The sequence below is a fragment of the Erinaceus europaeus genome, chromosome 7 (genome assembly GCF_950295315.1).
Source record: "Erinaceus europaeus chromosome 7, mEriEur2.1, whole genome shotgun sequence".
NCBI lineage: Eukaryota > Metazoa > Chordata > Mammalia > Eulipotyphla > Erinaceidae > Erinaceus > Erinaceus europaeus.
In genome coordinates, this window is record NC_080168.1 from 90,725,354 (window position 1) to 90,736,124 (window position 10,771).

The 10,771-nt window shown below is 35.8% G+C and overlaps 1 pseudogene; it reads left to right on the top strand.

The window, feature by feature from the left end:
• LOC103125334 (histone H3.3A-like) overlaps window positions 1-10,023 on the top strand; it is a 60,091-nt pseudogene extending 50,068 nt beyond the window's left edge.
• Window positions 10,024-10,771: the final 748 nt, after the last annotated feature.

The following is a 10,771-nucleotide window of genomic DNA, read 5'->3' on the forward strand; positions in this document are numbered from 1 at the left end:
TTTTTCTGCATTCCATTTCGTTAATTTCTGCTATGATTTTGACTATTTACTTTCACCTCCTGACTTTTAGGTGTCTCTGTTACTCCTTTTCGAGTTGGCTCAGTTGTGATGTTAGGTAGCTAGTTGCTATGTTATTTGAGATCTTCCCTGTGTTAATAAGGGCCTGTGTCTTAGGACAGCTTTGCTACATCCCATAGACTCTGGTAGTTAGTTGGTCTCTTCATTTTCATTGTTCTCCAAGTAATTTTCAAATTCTCTTTTGATTTCTACAGTGACATAGGTATTATTCCAAAGACTATTCCATTTCCATAGTCTGGGTGTATGTATTTATTTTTTTGTAGGTGAAATTTAACCTTACTGCCTCATGGTCAGAAAAGATACTTTTTATGATTTCAATATTCAATTTTAAGTCTGTCTTTGTGTCCCAACACATGAATGATTTTTGAGAATGTTCCATTTGCACTTGAAAAGAATTATATTCTTTATGTTGTTTTTTTTTTTTTTGAGGGGGTAGCGGTTGAAAGGTTCTGAATATATCTGTTAAGTTCATCTTATCTTAAACTTTATTTAAGGCCTATATTTCTATGTTGGATTTTTTCTTTTTATTTCTTTTTTTTTCTGATCTGTCATTTGCTGTGAGTGGCTTTCTGAGGCTACCAACTATTACTATTACTATGCCACTGTAGTTGTCGCCATTAAATCAGTATATTTTTAAATATATTTTGGTGCATGCATATTGGAAGCATATATGTTGATTATGGTTAAGTCTTCTTGTTGGATTAATCCTCTGACCAATATGCAGTATCCCTGTGTCTCCATTTATCATCTTTGTCTGAAAAATCAAATTTATCCGATACTAAAATAGCTGTCTCTATCCTTTTGTTCGCATTATTTGCTTGGAATCCAACCTATAACCTGGAACTTCTATTTGTCTTTCTTTTGGATGTGTGTTTATTTCTGGGAGAAAAAGTGTAGATGGGTCTTACTTTATAACTCATTTTATTACTCTGAATCTTTTGATTACCAAATGTAAGCCATTTACATGTGGAGTGATTATTGATAAATGTGGTTTGCCTATAGCCATTCTTTTTTTTTTTTAAGGTAGTTTTATGTTCTTATTGATTCTTCTGTTTCTGTTTGTTATTTTATGTGCTTGATTTTCTATGATGGTCATATATATAGGTTTCCTATTTGTGCTATATTTGCTTTGTTGTTATCATGAATTTTTATATATAAAAAGGAAACATTGACAAAACCATAGGATAAGAGGGGTACAACTCCACACAATTCCCACTATTAGAACTCCATATCCCATCCCCTCCCCTTATAACTTTCCTATTCTATATCCTTCTGGGAGTATGGACCCAAGGTCATTGTGGGGTGCAGAGGGTGGTCTGGCTTCTATAATTGCCATGGGCATTGACAGGATGATCCATACTCCCAGCCTGCCTCTCTCTTTCCCTAATGGGGTGGGGCTCTGGAGAAGCAGGGCTCCAGGACACATTAGTGGGGTCCTCTGTCCAGGGAAGTCGAGTTTCATCGTGCTAGCATCTAGAACCTGATGGCTGAAAATAGTTAATATATAAAGCCAAACAAATTGTCGACTAATCATGAACCCAAAGGCTGGAATAGTGCAAATGAAGAATTGGGGGGGGGGTCTCCATTTTATAGATAGCTAAGAGAATTATTTTAGTTATGTACCAAAGGGCGTGTGGCTAACTAGTTTTTTTTTTTTCTTTTTTTTTTTCCCCCTAAGCTTCAAATCTGATATGCAGGTGGATCCAAGTTATTGTCTGGGGAGATGACATCATGGTTGAAAAAGGACTTTCATGAATGTTCTATGTAACTTACACTATCTATAATAGTCTTTTTTTCTTCTTTTTTATTATTTATTTATAAAAAGAAAACACTGACAAAACCATAGGATAAGAGGGATACAACTCCACATAATTCCCGCCACCAGAACGCCATATCCCATCTCACCCCTTGATAGATTTCCTATTCTTTAACCCTCTGGGATTATGGACCCAAGGTCATTGTGGGGTGCAGAAAACGGAAGGTCTGGCTTCTGTTACTGCTTCCCTGCTGAACATGGGCATTGGCAGGTCGATCCATATTCCCAGCCTGCCTTTCTCTTTCCCTAGTTGGGTGGGGTTCTGGGGAATCAGAGCTCCAGGACAGATTGGTGGGTTTGCCTGTCCGGGAAGTCTGGTTGGCATCATGCTAGCATCTGGAACCTGGTGGCTGAAAAGAGAGTTAACATATAAAGCCAAATAAGTTGTTGATCAATAATGAACCTAAACGCTGGAGTAGTGCAGATAAAGAGTTGGGGGTAGGGGTCTCTGTTCTGTAGATAGCTAGTAGGCATATTTTAGTTATATTCCAAAGAGCCTATGGCTATATATATATATATATATTTAATTTTTACCCTGAGCCTGAAATCTGATATGCAGATGGATCCTAGTTATTGTCTAGGGAGATGATGTCATGGCTGGAAAAAGGACCAGAAAGCTGGATCAGCAATGAGAATAGCTCTCAAATATGGGGAAGGGGTATAAATATTTTAACTGTAAATCTCACCGATTTGATATGCTCTGGCTTATATTCAGCTTAGGAGCCTATGTGACCTCTGCATCCCTGTAGATCTGAGCTCACATTCTGTGGTCATGAGTAGGAACATTCCAAGCTGCCCCAATATCAGGACCCATCTTCCTCAGTTGTAGCACAGAGTATTTTGTCCATCCTACTTTCAGAGGGTGGAACATTCTCTACCTTTGTTGATCCAAGTTGAGGGCAAGGTCCTATGGGGGCCCACAAAGGGTTCTTTTTTGTTGTTCATGATAGAGATGACAGGTAACAATGGAGAGAGTGATCTATTCGAGGTCTAGGCCCATCATGTCTATTTGGGAATCTCAGGACTCCCCAACTAGGGCCCCACTTGATGGGGTGGCCTGATAGTGACCAAAGAATCATTGTTAAAATATGACAGTCTCTTGCCCTTATTCACATTTTGTAGTCCTTACTTTGATAAGGTCGCTTTGGAGTGACTGAGCAAAGTATAATAGGAAGTAGGTGAGGAGGGTATCTTTGTCTAAGTAGACACTATTTCATTAGGAACTTTATGGTGTCTTTTTAGGTCTTTCTACTTGCTTGCTGCATATACTGACTCACTGCAGGCTATTGTACGTGTTTGCTTTCAGGTATATATTTTGCCCTAATTTATGGATTCATGTGAACATATGCCCTATCTCATGGGGCCTTGTCTATATCTAGGTTTTCGGACTTTGTTAGGAAGTGAATCACTCGAAATGGAATTTTCTTAGTTGACAGGGAGAGAGAAATGTGGCTACTACTACTCTATAGCCATGCCTCCTGGAGTCCACTAGATTTTTTTTTTTTACTCAACTTTCAAGTCAGGGACTTAAGCCTAATTCCTAAAGTGACACCAGTAGAGGGGGAAATCAGTTTTCTAAATTATTCTGTATGTAATTTTAGACAATAACTTTCCCATGAAACTTCTGATATTATACCAATCAAGAGACCACTCTTTCTTAAAATTTTTGAACTTTAAAATTATCATGACTTAAAACACCCAATCACATAAAAACTATAGTGTATATATCTTAAGGGGGCAGGGAATCACTGAATTTGAGAAATAAATGTCATCCTGAACATCATAAAACGTAGTTTATTTTTACTTTGTGTTGTTTGAGCCCAAATACATTTTTGTAATTGTAATTAGAAAGATATTTGTTATGAACATAAATCAATTCAATTATTCTCCATACTTTGTAAAAAAAACTCCAAAGTCCCAAAGTCATGGTTATTTGCCTCCAAGTAAGTATATACAACATAGTCTTTATGTTTTAAATTAATTTTGAAATTTTCAGGTTTTTAATATATTTAAGAATATTTATATAAATATGTACAGTTATTGTTTTCTTTTTTATAAAAACACTCTATGTATTGGGTATAGCTAGAGAAATTAAGAGGGAAGAAGATAGGAGAGAGAAAGGAAGAAAGGAATACAATTGAAATACTGTTTTATCAGCCAAGAAGCTTCCCTCTGCAAATGAAAATTAGGGACTTATTCCTGAATCCTTACTTACTGTAACAAGTACTAAACTGGGGGGACCACCTTTTAGTGCTCCCAATCATTACTTTCACATGTACAAAAGTAGTCATTGTCTATTCAGAAGTTCCACATGATCTAGCTATCTCATTTGTGCACATTTACTTTAAAATCTCCACACCACCCCACACACACACAAAAAAAAAACCAAGCAACAATAATTTAACGTGATCTGTATCTTGCATGTTCATTGCATCAACATTTATTGTAACCCTGAACTAAAAACAATATAAATGCCTATAGACTGATGAACAAATTAAGATGATGTAAATATATATATAATGCAATGCTATTCAGATATTAAAGAAATAAAATTTTAACAAGTTTTTAAAATTTTGACATTTTTTCAATAACATGAGTGTACCTAGAGGATGTTATCTTTAGAAAAAGAAGCCAGACAAGGAAAAAGAACAATTATCACATGATTTAACTCATTTGTATTAGAACAAAAAGCAAACAAATAAAATTAAAGTGGCCCAGGAGGTGGCACAGTGGATAAAGCATTGGCTTCTCAACCATGAGGTCCAAAGTTCAATCCCCAGCAGCACATATACCAGGCTAATGTTTGGTTCTTTCTCTCTCTGCTATCTTTCTCATAAATAAATAAATAAACTTAAGAAACAAATAGAATTAAAAATAAATGACTACTAGATTACATAATTTTTTCAACAGTTGTTCACAGATAAAAAAAAATGCTTAAACTACCAATACAATCATTTCCACATATTTAAAATTACTCTTAAAGTTATTTTTCTTTCCTAATGTCTCTTTGCAAAATTTCCACTGTTATAATCTATTAATTTCAGTTATTTTGTTTTATTATCTACCTCTTAAAGCTTTAAAAGGCATTTCTAATGCATTGACATTCAATCAAGATTTCTTTGTTGTTAATTATCTATACTGTTAAAAGTTCATAGAGATCGCTTCTATTTTTGTCTTTAGAATAGTCTTTTATAAAGATGCCAGGTTATATTCTTGAGTCTCTAACTTCATAACCACAGTAAGATAAATATTGGTCCTGAATTTCTGAAACAGAGTTAGAGCTTATGATCCTTGTCTTATCAGACTCCTCTGTAGTGTGCTTAAGGCATTGTCTAACCAGATATATGTGGTCGTGAGGATGTACTTAGAGGAAAAAGGATCTGTTTCTTACTTATCATAGTTTTTACAGAATGCATTGTCATGGCTCTTAAATTTATGAAGAGGAGTAGAATTCCTTCTCTCATATTATCTACTCATGTCATTTTCATTAGTAGAAGAGCTCCATTTAAGCTGAAATGACAAATCTCCTTTTTTTTTCTTTTCTTTACAACTAATTCCTAGACAAACCTGGGAGGGATTTGCAAGACTGATATGATATTTCTCTCTAGTAATCATATTTGCCTAACCTGTCTAGGATCGCTGTATATCCTAGTCACTGCCTTAGCCTGATCTTACTGAAATAGTATTCTGTAATGGGACACTAGTTTTTGTATTTTTATTTTCTTATTTGAAAATCATAATTCTTGTTCCATTAGGATACCACATCCTTTTAAATTTGATATCACAAAATTTGTCTTTTGATATAGATGTCTGATCTTGGATGTGATATGTGTTGAGAAATCAGCTCAATTCATTTGCATCTTGTAAGTCATTTTTTCTTCATTTTATTTTCCTTTGCCTCCAGGGTTATTGTGAATCTACTGCTCTTGTGGCTATTTTTTCAATTTTTTTTTGATAGGAAAGAGATAAGTTGAGAGGGGAGGAGAAAATATAGAAGGGGAGAGAAATATAAACACCTGAAGACATGCTTCATTGCTTGTGAAGAGACCCCCGGCAGGTTGGGAGCCTGGGGTTCAAACAGGGATCCTTGCACAGGACTTTGCACTTTGTACTATGTGTGCTTAACCCGGTGCACTATCTCTCAGCCCCCTCATCAGTCATTTTTTTCCCTAGTTGGGGTCTCCTTCACAAAAGTTATGTGAATATGTGTTCCTAGGACCTACTCAGTGCTTGCTACTCTGGAAACATGTGGCTTTCCATATTGCTTCATACTACTGCAGAGAAATAGGAAACATCCAGGAAGGATATCCCATTATACTGGATTTATACTTGCCATAGACTTGTATAAACCAGGGCCCTAGGTATTCTGTATGACTGGCAGGGATATATAAATTCTCAAACATCGATTGGTGTCAGTGGACAACAAAGCTTCATGCCATCGACCAATTTGGTACCTGATGGGAATGAGGAAGCACAGATTGGTTAACCATTACAGCCATAAATATACTGAGATTTCCTTAGGAGTGCTACATAGGGGCAACCTGAAAACAAACAGTATTAGTTCAAGGAGATTTTTTGGTTTTACTACCCCTAATCAGTGGCACTATCCTATGCAGATTTTCCTGCTTTGTTTGTTTTCCTTAAACAAAGTTATTTCCCCTTTACTAATTTAAACTGTTATTAGAATCCCTCCTTGGATGAGTCCTATAACTAAGGAATAAGACAAGAGATCCAGTCTGCAGGATTGCACCATACACAGCCCTTCTTCAGTCTGCTTTAAGTAGGTCAGTGTTCAGCCACCTGCAATTTCTCAAAAGACTAGACTTAAGTTGTTGAATAATCAATTCCTGCATCAGAGACATCAAGTCATTATACATACTCCACTTTTCTTTTGCATAATAGTAGAACAAAATGAGAAGTGATGACAAATTAAAGTAAAAAATAAACAGGTGAAGAATGCATCAGTATGGAACAGACCTTTCTGCAGGGACTTTTCTATGAATATTTCAAGTTTTTTTTTTTAACATAATTGTGACTTCTTCATGGTAAAATATAAACTTTGGTTCCAGGTAGCAGTGCACTCAGATGAGCTCACATTTTTCCATGTATAAGGACCTGTGCTTAAGCCGAAGTTTTCTCATATCTCTAATGACAAGAATGGCAACTCACAGTGGTCTATTGTCTATCTTTATACTTTTCTACTGTGTTTATCAATAGTTATCTTAAATGTTTGCTGCTATTTGAAGACATTCCATTTATATTAACTATCAATGACACAATAAAGACATACTCCTATTCTAATAAAAATTTTGGTCACTGGAGTCGGGCTGTAGCGCAGTGGGTTAAGCGCAGGTGGCGCAAAGCACAAGGATCGGCATAAGGATCCTGGTTCGAACCCCAGCTCCCCACCTGCAGGGGAGTCGCTTCACAGGCGGTGAAGCAGGTCTGCAGGTGTCTATCTTTCTCTCCTCCTCTCTGTCTTCCCCTCCTCTCTCCATTTCTCTCTGTCCTATCCAACAACGACAACAACAATAATAACTACAACAGTAAAACAACAAGGGCAACAAAAGGGAATAAATAAATACAATAAATATTTTTTTAAAAATTTGGTCACACACTTTTTGTAAAGTTTTTACATATAAAGTTTTTTCATGTACTAAATCCCCATATAATTATACAAATTGGTGGATATATAAATGGAAATATCTATGCACACTTTAGTATTCCACACCCACAGTGTGGCTATTTAATTTTGTCCAAAAAAAAAAAAAAAAAAACCACATTTCTGGCAGTCAAATTTTAGAGCTTCTTTTCTTTGCAGATTTGTTTATTTATGAGAGAGAAGAAACAGTTTTATCCTGGCATATGCAATACTGGGGATCAACCTCATATGTCCAGGTCTGATATTCTATTTGCTGTGCCTCCTCTCAGGCTGCATTTTATAGAAGATTTATTTTTACTTACTTCATAGTATATAAAGTTTCACATGAGAAACAAGCCAGAGAACCACTCTAACATTCCATTCTCCCTAAGCCTTTGATCTTTACTCTAGATTAAATGAAATGTTACAGAGACACTAGCAGTAGATACTTTGTGAAACTAAAATTACTTTGCATTGCAGTACTGTCATGGTGTAAAACCCTAAGTTTCCTTTTCATTAGCATTAACCTTGTGGTTACAGGAGATAAAGGAAACTCCGAGGCAGACATTGAGGTTTTCAGATCATGTATGTGGGTGAAGATTGGAAAACTTGGCCTTCTTTTTTCCATATGTTTTGCCAGAATTAGGATCAAATAGTTAATATTATTGTGTACATCGACAAAAAAATGCTAAAAAAAAAAAAACATATACACTGGAGAGAGGAGGGGAAATAAAGAAGAGAAACCACAGCACTGTTCCACAATTAGAGAAACATGCCCTGTTACTCCCACATGATGTTGTAGACTCAAGCCCAGGTCCTTATACATGGTAAAGTATATGTTCTATTGAGCAAGCTATCTTTTAGAATGGATAAGTGCTTTTATTATTTGGGTGTTAATGGTTTACAGTATAGTCTTTAACACATAGGCACATCTTTCATCTCTCTCATCTCCCCTTGATTAATATCTAGATATACCAGAACCACAAGGCTTTTCATTTGGTCCTTTTTCCTCCTTCCTCAGAGTTCTTTGCTTTGGTGCAATATGCCACACCCAGTCCAAGTCTGACCTAATGTCCTCTCTTACTGTCCTTTATTCTTTAGTTCCAACTATAATCAAGCTCATTTGGTATTGATCTTTTTATTTCTAGCTTGCCACACTCAACATGGTGCCTTCAAGTTCTGACCATGGTATTGCAAAGGAGATGCCCTCATCATTTTTACCAGATGCATAGTACCTCATTGTATCTGTGTACTACAAATTTCTTAATTATTCATCTGTTATTGGCTAGCTGGTGTATATATCATGCAAAACCTCTTCCTAAGATGGTATCTACATTTTTCCTGGGGCATGGAACATCCTTGCAAAAACCACATTTGAAATTATCAGACACTTTTGTATTGTGATATTTTCCTCTTGACCTGACCCTCACCCTATATTCTTTCTGCCTTTGAAGAACTTCTTTAAAAAAAAAAAATTAATATTTATTTATTTATTTATTTATTCCCTTTTGTTGCCCTGTTGCTTTATTGTTGTTGTTACTGATGCTGTTGTTGTTGGATAGAACAGAGAGAAATGAAGAGAGGAGGGGAAGACAGAGATGGGGAGAGAAAGACAACTGCAGACCTGCTTCACTGTTTGTGAAGGGACTCCTCTGCAGGTAGGGAGCCGTGGGCTCCAGCGTGAATCCGATGCTGGTCCTTGCAATTCGTGCCATGTGCCCTTAACCTGCTGCGCTATACACTGACTCCCTGAAGAACTTCCTGATGTTGCCAATAATTTGCTGACATTTTTTTTAAATTCATAGTACTGTGAAGAATTTATTTTTAAGAAATCTGTTCTGAGTGGGCCAGGTTGTAGTGCACCTGGTTGGGTGCACATGTTACCATGAACATGGATCCAGGTTCATGGGGAACCTTCATGGTTCCTTCATGAGGAAGCTTTGCAAGTGATGAAACAGTACTGTAGGAGTCTCTCTGTCTCTCTACCTTTCCCCTCTTCTCAATTTCTCTTTGTCTCTATCCACTAAATAAATAAATATTGTCAAAAATATGTTCTGATATTCCAAGAGGAAATACATATATAATCTATTGTTATTTTCTCAATTTTTATTTCTTGATTGTGTGTTTTCAGAGTTACACCTTTTTCTTCCACATCTTTGAAATATTCATCTCTTCTTGTGAAATTTCTTATGCTAAATTTGATCTTTTGTTTTTTTTTTCATATACTATATTAGTAACATCAGATTGGGGTGAATTATTGTACTCTTTTAGGAATCAAGAGACTGTCTGGAACCTACTTGTAATTGATTTTAAAGCTTAGACTGTTACTCTAGTTTTTATTTTCTTTTTTATCTAAAAGGTAACTCTAACTAAAATGCCAGCAGCCTCTGAATACTACAGCTTAAATGAAGAATTAGCTTATCTGAAAACTCATATGTCTCAACCACAAACTCCATATTTTCTGGATGATTTTCAGTCTCAAATATGATGTGGAAGGAAAATAATTCACAGTTTAGGTCCTCTACAAGTTAAAAATACTATAACAGAGAAATGTGTATTTGTCTATGTGTGTATAAGTACATGTGTACATATGAATGTATTGCTAAATATACTATGAAAGCAAAAAAACATAAAAGTTGTAATTCTTAGCTTTGGGAATTGACTTGAAGGTGGAGTATATACATTAGACGCATATACAGAACATCATACATGTTGGAGCAGTACTCTGCTATCTCTCACACACACATACACAGTGACATATTCATTCACACATACATATCGAAAGCATTATAGTTCATAGTAGGAAGGGAGTAATATATTTTAGTTGAATGAGACCATGACTAATCTATTACTTTATAATATTTCTTTGATATATATATTTATTGTCACACATTTATACAGCACTACTTTTCTTAAATTCTTCCATTAAAATTCTTAATCTAAATAATTAAAAATATGTCATGTCTAACAAAGGGACTTTTCAAAGTTAACCCAATTACCAAATAATGTGATGATAACATTAACTATCCATTGTTTTTTTGAACCCTAAGACAGCAGGAAACTCACATCTCCACTATAGAGCCTAAAATTTCCCCAGTCCTGGGACCCTAGGGTAGGGCCCACTTTCCCATATGCTTCTCCCAATCCTTATCAAATAATATTGTATCCGCTGATTGCAATCTAATCAAAGCACGAGTGCCACCCCAGCATGCTTCACTTCAGACTGTGTCCAGAGA